Source organism: Platalea leucorodia (assembly GCF_965183815.1).
Source record: "Platalea leucorodia genome assembly, chromosome: 7".
Classification (NCBI taxonomy): Eukaryota; Metazoa; Chordata; class Aves; order Pelecaniformes; family Threskiornithidae; genus Platalea; species Platalea leucorodia.
The window spans coordinates 18,817,485-18,831,384 of record NC_138829.1 but is presented as its reverse complement, the minus strand read 5'-3'; the positions used below and the strand labels follow the sequence as shown (position 1 = coordinate 18,831,384).

At 47.2% G+C, this 13,900-nt stretch overlaps 1 protein-coding gene across 4 annotated transcripts in view; it reads right to left on the bottom strand.

Annotated features, from left to right (window-relative positions):
- TC2N (tandem C2 domains, nuclear) overlaps positions 1 to 7,333 on the bottom strand; it is a 34,741-nt gene extending 27,408 nt beyond the window's left edge. For 2 of the 4 annotated variants that reach the window (XM_082317395.1, XM_082317398.1), the window contains exon 1: positions 6,920 to 7,035. The gene's annotated coding sequence lies outside the window, so the exon portion shown is untranslated. Of the gene's footprint in view, positions 1 to 6,459; positions 6,526 to 6,919; positions 7,036 to 7,195 lie in introns of those variants that run through there. The other 2 variants (XM_082317396.1, XM_082317397.1) reach the window with 2 other exon arrangements.
- Between the last annotated feature and the right edge of the window lie 6,567 nt (positions 7,334 to 13,900).

Genomic DNA, 13,900 nt, shown 5'->3' with positions numbered 1-13,900 from the left:
AAGAACTTGGCTTTTGATGAGAACATGGAAAGAATTCAACATAAGATAAGTCCTTCGCTCTAAGCAGATTAGGAAAAAATCATGACAATCACCAATGGTTACTTTAAAATCTAACTTAAAACTTAAGACTTTCTTTATGTATTTTGTGTCAGGTTTTAATCCAATTTTTTCTCCTTCTGCAGTAATGCCAGGAAGCCGCAAAAATAGAACTGTCAGCAGTCACTCTATAGCCCTGATACCAAAGAGAACTGGAAACATCTGGATGCATTTTTCAACAGGACAGCCAAGAAGAAGGTATTTTAGGCAAGAGCATCTGCCTGTGCAGTGGAGTTCCCTAACATGGCTAAACGTGCCTAGCTTTGAAAAGATGGCCCTTGGAAACCAACTCAGTGCAACACTGAGAGACAGCACTGCATGGCATCCAGGACTCCTCAGCCTCTGCCATGACCACGGAGCCACACAGAAAACACATGGAAACACATACAATATCCAGACAGCTAATGAAAAATAGCTCCTCCTGTATATATGAAAAAAGAAGAAAACCCAAACAGTTTTGCATGGAAAAATGCAGTTTCATTACTATTAAAACTATTTTAAGGGAACCCTGTTGACCTACAAGAGTCAAGATGGAATATTTCTTTTTACGTGTGTGTGTGTGTGTGTGTGTGTGTGTATACACACACACATATACACATGCATACACATCTACTGGTTTTAGGTGAAGCAGTTTTTTGTCAGTTATTTTACATTAAATATTTAATAATTATTTTACATATAATTATTATCTTGTTTCATGATAAAAACAAAAAACTTTAAATTATGGAGTTTCCACAGGATGAGGATTCCCTGTTCAGCATTTCTGCTCTACACTGTCACTCCATAACCAGTTACAGCATTGTGGTGAGAGGAAGGAAATATATAAGTTGTATAAATGAAGGATAAAAGACTATGGCTGAGAGTAAGAAAGGAAACAGGTGACTGCAGTACATCTCATATATGAAAACAGATTAAATGAATGACTCGAGAACGGGAAATGGGAACTGATCTTAATTAATTCAAATCCAAAACAGATTGGGAGTATGGCTCTGCAGGGCACGTGCATTGAGCTGAGGAAGCTGCCTACACACACTTGAAAATGAAAGTCCAGGAGGATCCCATTTTTATAAGGTACAACAATTTATTATTTTTTGCTTTAAATCCACGCAGACCAGGGGCCCCCAACCACTTTTAACAGCCCCAGCAGCGCCTCTTAGAGAGCTGTACTGGCTGGAATAGTTGGCAGCTGCCCAGGCAGAGAGTGGTAACCAGGCACTACATAAAAGAGGTATTATTAAAGAATTTTGCATAGACATTGGGAGAAACCAGAAGAAATCAGAACTGTCTCAGTTTTATGGGAGCATCGAACATCCCAATTATTATTGGCCAAATGCTGCTACAACTATGGGGCATGGTGGTGGGGCTCCGCTCCTTTCTGAGAGGACAGAGGTCCTGAGCGCAGAAGTTGGCAGCATGAACTTACCATTCCCTCTTTCCCCTCAGGACAGATTTGCTTAAAACAAAGTGAACAATAGCTACACCATGAATGTATGGGGTGTTTTTATCCTGTTTAGTTTAAATCAACACTCTTCACAAGAGATTTTTGACCCATGATTTCACACATTGGTGAAACTAGATCTGGAAGTACACGTACCACTGAACTGAACAAAGGCCAGGATGATTCAGGGAGATGTTCTGTGTTTAATCAAGGTTTCACAGAGGAAACTTTTTAGCTACTCTGGTCACTGCTGAGCAGACAGAGAACCTGAATGGGAGACCGACAGAGTTCCCAGCCTAGAGGCCAACAATCCCATTTTGAAAAGTAAATGGGGGGAAAAAAAACAACAAAAAAAACCCCACAGAACTAAAAGGGTTTGAATTTTCCTCTACTGTGAAATGAAACTGGTCTTGACAATGTTTTGTTGTCACCTAGAAGATCAGTACTAAACAACGTTTTATGAATCTCTCAGAAACAGGAAACAACTTGTTTTTGTACCAGTTCACTGCTAACCACAGAAACACCGCTAGCGCAAGCTACTTTTCAACCTCGCTCTGACTAACCCTCCTCTCTGTATGGCAGGTGCTTTCCTCATCGGAAGAGGTACACACACAGCAGACCGGATGCCTGAATTTTGTAAAGAGAACCCGCCCTTAGCGCTCCTTTATCTGCCCCCTCCAGCCCCTGCCAAGGCCTGGTCAAGGGCTGGGCCATCTCCTGGCCCCGTCAACCACCCAACGCTTTACACACGGGCCCAGCTTCAACAAGCAGGGCAGACAGGGCCACATCCAGCCCCCTCGGCCTGGAGGCATGAGGGCTCTGAGGGAGCAAGGGGTTGCATTGCTGCAGGTGAAAGGGACCCTCCCACAGCTCTAGTGACGAGGCTGTCCCACAAAAGCCAAGCAGCCTTCCAGCTCTCCGTGCTCCAGACGAAGCTGAGGCGCTACCCGTGTGCATTAACGTATCCCAAGCAGGCCCTGCCGATGAGGCCGCAGGGGCTCCGGGGCCCGGCACGCCGCCCTCTGCCTCGCCCGGCGCCCAGGGGAGCTGGGCAGGGAGCCAGGCACCCACCTGCCCAGCCTACAGCACACTGTACAAGTCCACATCCAAGTTCCAGGCTCCAAACTGTAGGTGCCAAATTAATTGAAATGCCTAATAGGTTTTGAGGTCACTGGGTCATGGTCCTTCTAGATTGCTTTCTTGGACTTCGAAGCTGGTTTAACGGCCAAAGCAGCATCTCCAGAACTTGCTCTTCAGACAAGAACCCCCCAAAGACCAAGGGCCTTCGTTTGGAGCCTAAGTAACTGTTCTCTGCAGTTTAAATGTGGCTATTAGATCACTGAAAAACAAAGCTTCAGAACAAAATCACTAGGGTACAATTTACAGGAAAGATAAGCATCAGATTGCTGACATAATTTATTTTTGGCACTGAATTAATGTAAACTTCAGCTGCGATGACAGGCAAACAAAACACTCGTACTAAGCTTAAGAGAAATGTCCTCGCTAATTCTGCATGGTTTGATGCATTAACGTGAGCAAGAGAGACACAGATGAGTTCAAACCAAACCCAGGATTTGAACCTCTTCCCACACGAGGCTCCTTAGTTTAGGTCTGAAGGTTCATCCCGGCCGCAAAAGGCTATCAACGTAATTTTTCTCTGCATAAGCAATCTTTCTGATGGAGCCTGAATAGCATTACTAACCAGAATGACAACACAGCTTAACCCAAACTCAGCCTGTCCTACTTAAAGTCAAAGCCCGCTTTGCCTTTCACTTTAAAGAGAGGAGATCTTAGGTTCTCTGCTGCCAGATTGGGTGTTGTCCTACTTAGATTAGAGAGAGAATATTTACCAGATTTAAGGTATCTTGGGAGATAGCAATTCAGAGTAAACAAAGTCCTTCTTTCATAAAATTAAACAAGAGTCCAAAGAGGGGAGCAATAGGTCAGAATATGCATCATGCAAAATTCACTAAATGAAGTAAATAGCATTTTAATCAAGGAAACAAATTCAACAAATGGTTCCACCAAAGTCAAAGGGTACTTCTGGTATAAGCCAAGTGGGTAGGATTCACATAAGACAGTAGGCCTAAGCTAGCCAAAGCCTGGCTTCCTAGTGGAGGCTGCTCTTCTAAGGCAGGTCCTCTGGCTCTGCCCACCACACATGGGGGCTGCGCGGGCGTGTCCTGAACTTGCCTAAAGGGCTGGCTGCTACCAGAGGGGCAGTCCGGCTCCCCCTTGCCAACACCATTCCTGTTGGATCTAGTAAACGTGCAGCTGCACGATGAGCTGGCCCAGCTCACTGATTAGATGGAAAACTAAACCACCAAAATAAACAAACTTTTTTTAAAAAAAAAAAAAAATAAAGCAGTTTTCCAACTCACCCTTGACTGCACGAGGTGGGGTCACAATGCGCAGTGGGGAAAACCGGGGGGCCAAAGCAGGACTGCCCTTTTCACAGCCAACCCACAACCCTGGGGAGCGCATTTAGAGTAACGTACATCTGAAACTAGAACACCTACAAGTACGATGAACAGAGGCTGAGCAAAAAGCAAAACAGCTGATAGCACACACAAGTGACAGAACAAACAAGTAAAATGACTGAGCCTAATGATCAGGACAAAGAAGAAGAGACCAGAGTCTGAACTTTTTCTCCAACGTTGTAAATTAATAGCCTACACACACATGACTGACTGAACAATCCTGCCCACATTCACTCTTTCCATAGCATAAGAAGAAAGAGGATTTAATCACCTGGGGATTCATCACCTAAATTAAGTGCAGGGAAGGGCAGTGGAATTGATGGGACTTCTGTGGAGTCCAACATCCCCTTTGGGTGCAGCGTTTTTAGTAGGTGTGATTTTTATAAGTATTTGCAAGAATCAAGGGACACTTTAATAATAAATAAATTTTTCTTGAAATTCAATATTGCTTAACCACATGTATTCTGCAAATATATTTTTAACATACAGCTGGAAAAAGGACTAGAAATCAAACTTCCCCACTCCTGGATTCATGCCCTAGCTGCTGAGTTGTAGATCAGAGCTCACCTAATGAATATTTCTGTATCAAAAGCAAAGCAAAACACTTTCACAAGTAAGGAATCAGAGACCACCAGCCCAGAACAACACACAGGTTTATGGCTCTAGTACTCTCTTGAGAGATGAAAGATGCATATTCAGAAATTAGCTCTTCACAGCGGGATAACAGCTCTAGACAAAGCCTAGAAAGAATAATAATAAGAAAAAAAATAATAAAAAGCATGGCAATATACTCCCCTACATGTTTTTTAAGTGGTCCTAATCATCTATATGTAATCTGAAGACACCTGGGCTCTCCAAGAGCAACTTGTCAAGGACCACCTCGCTTCTGGATCCCTGGAGAACTTGGGCACCTAACTAATCAACACTGTCAAAACTAAAGGCACATCAAGCAGCAGACCTCAATGCATTCAGCGACTATCACTGGGAAAAACCTGAGCCTGCACAGATCAGAGACCGAGGGTTAGGACTGCAAGGATCTAGCTCCGAAGAGCGGGTGCCCACAGGATCGTTTAGACGCCCAAGCACTTCACAGTTGTGGCCCAGCGCACATCCCTTGAGACCTAGTTCTCTTCCTGCACAATTACGATGGCACTGACTGGAAGCGTACATTGTAGGAATGGCCGCGATACCGATCTTTCCGTTCTTATCTACGGAAATGGAACACATAGGACATTGGGCATGTTTCCACGTCAAAGGAAAGTTACAAGATCAGCTTAATTTAAGATTATATTTATTTCAGACAGCTGTTTAATAATCAGAGTGATCTGAAGCACCCAGGAATCCAGCTCTATGGTATGCGTTAAAAAAGTACAGTGTGGCTTTTGAATGGAACAGTTTGAAACTGCATACAATCCTGACTGCAGCTTTAACAGTGCTCTTGGATACAGCAGGTTATAACTTCAGTAAATATAATGTATTTTCTGATGCTAACTTCATCCAGTACAGACGGTAAACACTGTCTAGCTATATTCACAACTTCCTTCTGAGTTTTGGCTAAACAGTATCTCTAATTACCTGAACTGTTCCTAGAGAAGGTGATCTAATTAGTTATTTCTTGCCTATGATAATGCTTAGATGTTAATTCACACAAAATATTTTGGTTTTACAAGGACATTTTCTTATAGCAATACCAGTTTGAGACTGTTTTAAGTACAATTTAATCTCGGACCTAATTCATGTGAAGATTTAATTCTGTAGTAGTTCAATATAGTTACTATTTTTCTACCTGCCTCCATTTCTCAAGGTCTGTCACTTGACAGAAAACATGGTCCCGAGCCAAATCTTGGAAGCGCACTGTCAAATTAACATTCATACAACCGTAAACAAGCCAACCAACCCCAGGCACTGAAAGGTCTTCACGCCAGAACCCCCACTGATACTGTAGCACGGTGCCAAGGCACTACAGATGTGCAGCATCACCTGTAACACAAACTTGCCCAATAACGCTGCCTTTTGCAATTCATGTTCTGCAAGTTGTAGTTGTCTACCAAGTTTTAGCCTACTTAGAAAAAACACGTAGATCAATATGCTGACATCCTTAAAGAATTCTGACTTTAAAAACATGCGGTCCCATTTGATATACCTATCAGTATGCATCAGGTGAAATACCTCAGGGTTTTTAAAAAAGATCATTAGTTTTTGTTTCTCACGAGCCTTATATGCACAGTGAGAAAATAATAATTTACAAATTGCAAGTATCACTGTCTATGACATTACATCACGTTTAAATACCCCGAGTATCAATGCAGAAGGCAGTTATGTTCTATTGAATCGCATCAGTGATATATATGGAAGAGTCACTTTAGCGAGACAGCCCAAGAAAAGCCAACCTTCCCGGCTAGTTTTGTTCCCATTTACTCTCCCGCACGGCCCGTGTTGCGGTACCGAGGTGTGCCACGAGTTACGGGGGCTGCTGGCGATCGGCAATCAAATGGTTCTGCTGGAAATACGAAGCTCAGCTTTACGTTTCCGATGAGCGCCTAGGCAAGGAGAGCAAACCACCACCTCCGCCGCCCGCCGCGGGGGCCCGAGGGGGCCCGCCCGCAGGGGACACCCGCGCCGCCTCGGTGCGGTACGCCCGGCCCCGGGCTCCGCCGGCGGCCGCCACCGCGGGGCCCCGGGCTGCCCGCGGCCGCCGGGGCAGCTCCCCCGCCCCGGCCAGGCGCCCGGCCTCCCCGGCGGCCCCTGCCCGCACCTGCCGCCCCCTCGCTGCCGGCGCCGCGCTCCGCCGCCCCTTCTCCTCAGAGAGCCGGCGGCGGGCACCGCGCCGCGGCCTCCCGGGCTGGGGCTCCGGCCCTCGCTCCCCGCTCCCGCCCGCCCCGGCCCAGCCCCCCCGGCCCGGTACCTTCTGGGAGGGCGCCCAGCCGCCCGCTCGGGGCCGCCGCCGGCTGTCGCCTGCCCGCAGCTCCTGCGGGACGGGACGGGACGGGACGGGACGGGACTGCCCTGCCCCGGGGCCGCGCCCTGCCCGCGGCTCCTGCCCGGCAGCTCGCCGCCTCTCCCGCCCAGGCCTCTCCTCCCGTCTGGCGGCTGCCGGCCCCCGCCTGCCCTTCCCAGCCAGGCACTGCCGGGCTCGCCGCCCACACGGCCCTTCAGGTGCGCTGCCGCAGCGCCTACTCACCGGTCCCTGTCGCGGCGGGCAATTTCCCCGCTGCCTCGGGGCTCACCCGCCTCGCCAAAGCGACGCGCAGGGGCAGATTTGTCTCCCAACAGCTGCCAGTAACTTTCCTTGTCACTCGCTGGACCGTTACGCCGGCAAAGTCAGTGCCAAAGCGGCCTCTCGCTTTGCTAGAAGCAAAACCAGGCCTACGTTTTAGAGAGAAAAAGTGAATTTTTGATTTTTTTATACTGTTCTTAGTAAATGGCATGTCCAGCTGGAATACGGATCCCTGTCAAGTTAGGCTTTACGTAGACACATGAGAGAAAGCCCCTGCCACGGAGTGCATAGTCTGTAGGGTCATTCACGGATCACACGCGGTGGATCGGTTTAGAAACTTCAGCAGGAAATTCTGGTTCAGAAGTTTCCTTGCAGGAAGCAGAAGTTTTGTGAGACTCAGGGTGGTCTCCTCTCCCTCTCCTTCTCCCTCTCCTGTCCCCCTCTCCTGTCCCCCTCCTCTCCTCGATTCTGGTTTCTGATAAAGAACTAGAAGTGCTGAAGTACCCCAGGAGGCAAATATGAGCGAGAAGTGGGGCTGCATTAGTAGGAAAAAGGGAGTATTTCCTCAAGGAAATGCTGTTTACACTGTAAGAGCTTTAAAATTTCCAGTCAGTGAAGTTTCGCGAAGTTGCCCTAATAGCTCTTGAATTGCAGCCTTAGGTGGATTCCCCATCCACCAAGACTCTAGTTTTTCTATGATGATATTTTTTTATTTTAAATTTAATAGCACCACGGACCTGCTGCTAACTAAGAATTCCGTGCCTGTCATCATGCAGTGTAACACAGCAACTTCGAGCTGCAGAGCCACTGTAAGGGGAGACCCTTTGCCAAAAGCACAGACTCACAGTATTTGAGCTAACACAGCATCTCTCTTCACCTCCGCACAGAGCCAGTCGCACAGTACTGGGGTATCACGTAGCGGAGCGGCTCTGGTTCCTGTTAATGGAGCTCATGAGATTATGTGTGGTCACTGTTTTAAAGAAATACCAGTAACCTGGTATGCTTCCAAAATTATCTGAGTCCTCCTGAGGTGCACATTAAGCACACATTTCAAGGCATCTCACTGAATTAATTTATGTGATCGAACAGCTTTATTTTCACTGTCCATAGAAGTGTGCTTAATTACCGATAAGGTCGCTGTATGCAGCTTGCTGCTATCAGGTTACGTCAGCATTTTCATGCTCCAGGGTTTTTCAGGCTCTTCTGCGACTTCTAGTCCTGCCTGAGTGGCTCTCCAGCTGCTGGAGTCGGCAGTGTGGTAGCAGCCAGCCTTTGGGACTGCAGGTTGCCTCTCCGGTGAAGGAAAGGACATTAAAAATGGTATTTTTGACAAGGCAGTTAAAGGAAAAAACCAGTTTGCCAGACTACCTTCTTTCTTTCTCAAGGCAAGGCTGTCCTCTGTAATTTGAGGGGGCCACTTCTCACATTCCCAGGGCTCTTTTGATGGTTTGGGACACACCTTCTGTTCTGCTTTCAGCTGCTTGGAAATTGGGAAGTTTGTTTCAAGAAGCACAAAATTCAGCTGCGCATGGTAATGGATGTGGCCGACCTGATTTTGTATGGAGGGGGAGAACATTATTGTGCTGTGATTTTTTTAGCTGGGATGGGAAACAAACCTCTCCCCTCCCTTAGAAGACTTTTGTCCCAAACAAATCTAGTCTGAAGATCATCAGTGGTGAAACCAATTTACCTCCGTTCCTTGTTCCCTAGATGTCTCTGTCAGCTGCAAATACGCTCTTCCTTCCTTGCCAACCTCCTGGCAGCATAGAGAGTGCCCCACGCTCTGCTCTAGGACTTGCTAATCTTTCTGTAACTAAACCTCACTTGAGAAATCTGGTGATGTTCCCATGCCTGACCGATGCCCGCTCTCGGCCCCTCTCTCCTCCGTGTCCATCCCGGACCGTCATTGCAACCACTCATCCTCACGAGTTCCCGGTGCTCTGTAGTGGCTCTTGCCCCCTCGTGCTGCCTCTACCCAGGGCAACCCGGTGCTAAAACCAAGCTAATAAACTGGGCCGGCGTTGGCTGGCTGTGCCAAACCACGGTGCTCTCAGCTCCAGAAATGCAGGTCTGAGACGCTTAAGCAGCCCTGTGCAGAGCCAGCAGAGGAGAATTTGTTAGTCTGGACTATGCTTTACTTATATCCCCCAGTGAGGCCTGTCTCATCTGTTTTGAACCTCTGCACAGCACATTTTCACTTGTTGCTGAGGCTGTTTATGCTATTGGATTACAAATTCCCAGTGTTTTTCTTGGTGAAAGAGGAGTAGCCGGAAGGGAAGACTGTAGAAAGTAGCTACAAGCAGGAGTGCATAGTATCGTCTTTGGGCCTCAAACCTTTAGGAAGTAGACCCCAATTAAAAACCCCATATATATATATACTGACACAAATATTCTTGAGTAATTCTTTATATCTGCAAAAGCTTTCAAACAGACTGAGACCCTTTTTCGTCACTTTGTGCGAACACTCTAGTGAACAAAGTTTTTAGCAGGAATGCTGATGGAGGCTGCAGCTTTGCATAAATTGAGCCTGAATTCTCCCTCGTGATCCTTTGCATCGGAAACCTGATCCCACCCCTTGTGCACACTTAGTGAATCATGCCAACTTCCATGTTAAAAATCAAGTGGTTCAGAGGTTGAATGATGTTTGCACCGAGCACGCTGAAATCTTTCAAGCAAAAAAGTGGACAACGTTGTTGCTTAGTAGTTCTTGCCTAGTTTGCACAAGATTAAATGCAATTAAGCAGTTGATGATTGCAAATAGCTTCCCCGTCTCTGCTGAGAATCCTTCAGAGCAAGCGTCTAACACTACTGCCTGTGAAATACTTTAGTTTCAGAAACTAACACAAAGTGATGTACTTATGATCAGAGTTAAAATCCAGTGTATACCGCAATAGCCAAGTGATGAGCTCAGCTGTCAGGACCAAAAAGCAGGGCGTTATCAGGACGAGTCCAGCACACAGCATACAACATCTCACAGCCAAACTCCTTGTGTAGCCACTAAATTAAGTTTTCTGACGCAGAGGCTTTTTGAGAGAGAAAAAACGATTTTGCAACTTAGATTTCAGTGAAATAGCAGAGTCCTTTTCAGCTGAAGTCTCTAAGCAGTTAATACACCTTCGTTATAAACAACTTCTGCAGCCAGAGGCTTTTACTACCATTAAAGTTTTTGCAGCAGTAATCTTTCTCCCCTGAGGTTTTGCCGGGAGAAACATGAAACTGTTTCCTCATCCTCCCTGTCCTATTCTCAGCTGGAGCCTGGCTTTTTCCATTCCCATCATAACCTTTGGGTTTAGTAGACACCTTCCCTCATCTGCCACAGAGGCTGGGTGGGGTCCACACACTTCATTATAGAAAGCTGCTGTAATTCAGTCTGTGACTATTATTTTTGTTTTCTCCTTTTTTCAAATGCATGTTTAATGTCATGCATTCCTGACATAACCCGTTGTAATTCTGTCCACCATCTGAGACTGCAGCCTGTTGCCTCCTCCCGCAGTGCTGCAGAAGCACAGCTTTATTGCAGGATGTCCAGCATCTTTTGAAAATGTTGCTAGGGTGCCTAGAGGAGCAATTGCACGGAGACACTTTGTTGTCCAAATTAGACCCTCTCTTTTTCTCATTTAGATTTGATGTACTGTGAATTTGAAAAGAGATTCGCTGGCTTGTTATGTCTTGCCTTACGTTATAAGGCAGATTTTCTGTGTATACGCACACATCATTAATACATTCTGATAATAAATCCAAGGAGGGCTCATCCTTCGTGCACCAGAACACTTTGGTCCTGTCTCTCCACAGCCAGTCCCACATCTGTGCAGGCTGTAGCAATTGCTTCTGAGCTACATAGCAGTCTTCAACCTTGTAAATGGCTGCCAGCCCCAAACTAGCCCAAGGCAAGGTGAGGTTCCTGGGTGGATAACCACTGAGGCACAGGGGTGCTCTGCTGGGCCTGGGCTGCGGTTTTCAGGCCATCAGTTTCAGCCTCGAGTGACAAACAGGGGTGACTGTGGGTGCACGTTTATTCAGGCGCAAAAGGTTCCGTTTCCTCCTCAGGAGGCATTTCTTGCTGTTGCTATTGGCTAGGAATCCAGGATGATGGATCCAGTAAACTCAGGAGGCATTATAAACCTTCCTGTACAGTTGACAAAAGGATGAAACAGAACCAAGGCATACTCCTTCCAGTGTTTTCCAATTGCATCCTTTTCTGGCCTGGCTTCATAAGAGCCAGCTGCTCTTAATCCCAGCACAGGTTTGGGAGGACGTTGTCACACCTGCTGAAAAAAGATAATAACATTAAATGTTATCAACATATTGACACCTTCAGATATTTTCTAGAGCTCTTACACCTGCAAGATTGCGGGTAGGCGGTGCTTTAAAATACCCCAGCTTTGAAATAAGTACACTACATGCAAAAATCACTTGGCATATCAAATCTGTCATTTGGATCCAAAAAATCCCAGTAGTTTCCTGTTTGATTTGGTCCTTTAAGCCAATATATTTAGTGTTTGCCTGGATCCATACAGTCTGCTGTTTGAAAACTGCATTTTCAGGGTAAAGGATAAAAGAGAAAGGAAGAACCTTATCTGCTGCTGATTTCAGGAAAGATTTGAAATCTCAGATATCTTTGCGTTTGTGTCTACCTTTCAGTGCAGTAGTTGGACTCTGTTCAATAACAGGGTTTCAAATTGTTCCCAAAACGTCATTGTTAGGGGAAAAAAAAAATAAAACAGGAAAGACCTGTTTCAGGAAAGGCTGTTGTATCACTGAAAAAGGCCCCACGGAGCACCTGACTCTGAAATACACTTATTTATTATAAATAATTTCCATGGCATCACATTAACAAACATGAAAGGTCATGAACTCCTGTATTTGAAGCAAATGTGTTTGACATCTGGGATCTGGCAGAAGTTCCTCCTGTGGGATAGATTGTTTGCGCAGAGCTTTATTGAAGAATAATATTAAGAATGAATTACGAAATATTAGTGTAACCTAGTAAGAAATTATTGTATTTTACAAGCCAGAGACATAACAGATCTCACAGAACTATTTTAGTTCATCTGATTTAAAAGCACGTCAAGGACTGATTGCTGTGACCAGCTAACAGTGAAAATCTGTGGGGCTTACGCACTGCAGTTAGAAATGGGTTGGAAAGAGAGGTCCAAATGCAGGCAATTGCTTAAATGCACGTCTGTAATTTCATTACGCCCCCACTCTATGAAGGGAGCGAGGAGGGAATTGGCAGGGAGCCTCGGTAGCTGGGGAAGCCGGGGGCTGAGGGGACCAGGCCACCCCTTTGCACGCCCAGCCAGGGAGCAGGGCAGCCGGGCAGCTCCAGCCCTGGGCATCGGGCACCTCCGTGGGGCCAGGGACAGTACGGAGATGGGCAGGACACCAGGGCTGTGGGGAGCTGGCCACCACCAGTTTCTCTCTCTCCTCTCTTGCCGAGGCCAGCGAAAACCTCATAGGAGCAGCCCTTTCCCAATACCCGGGGGATGCTCCCCAGGCCATTTGTGAAGCCCGGCCACCCCAGGAGGTGGTCTCCCACCAGGCTGGGATGGTGCCACCTCCTGGGGTGCCTCTGGGGTGTCTCCCCAAACACTGCTCTGGTCTTGCTTGCCTGTGACACTGCCCAGAAATGCCTCTTTCAATGTGGAATTCCCTTCTATTCTCCAGGTCCTCCCAGTCTCCTCGGGGCCTGGTACCTGCCTGCCCAAGCAAAGGGCAGAGCAGGCAGCCGACCCAGGGACGGGAGATGTCCAAACACCTGCCCAGCCCCTTTCCTTCCCCCCCTTTTTTGGGACCTCAGGGCCAGGTGCTGCCGCCCTGCCCTGTGTTTTCACACCATCAGCTCTCTGGGGTCAGCTCAGGGCCTCAGAGCTGGCCTCTCTCCTGAAAAAAGACACAGGCCTGCCCGAGGACGAGCAGATGTTCCTCTCCCCGGGACGCCGGGGCCAGCCAGGTGTCACCCGCGCACGGAGCAAGGGCAACACACAAAATGTCCTTCTGGAAAGGGACTGAGTCAAGAAACAGGCCCAACTTGTGAAGCACAAAAATAATGTATTGTTTACAGTTGTAAAACTCTTTTTTTTTTTCCCCTTCTATTTTCAGGTGAAGCCAAACTTCATTTACCTTGCTTAAAGGAGGTGGGGGCAAAAAGCTGTCCCAGAAATCACAACCCTTTAAAGCCTGCCAGCCCTGTGGAAGTGAGGGAGCCAGGCAGAACATCCATGGAGGCCAGCGACCAGTCGCCCACAGAAGCTGGAATGCTTTCTTCCATCTAAAATTGCTCGGTTCAAAATGAGAGCACACACTGAACTTCTAGCTAAAGCTTTGGGCTCGTCCCTCAGGGAAAGGCAGGGAGACAGAAACAGCCCAGTCTGGCTTGGTACTTAAAACCGTTTAAGAAATAGCATAACTAGAAACAGAGGTTACCAGCCCACTCTACCCTAATTTTAATGCTTTAATCCAGCTGTAGGGTGTTTGGCCATGTTCCCAGACAAACAGACCAATATACAGCCAACCTGCTGCCCACCCTCCCGGCCGTCGCTTTGCAGGGCTGCCGGCAGCATTGGCTGCTGCTCACCAGCGCACCCAGAATCACTGGGAAGCAAACGTGCTGCAGCCACAACCCTTGCTGATATCACTAGAAATTTTAGGGCAGGAAAAAGGATGCAA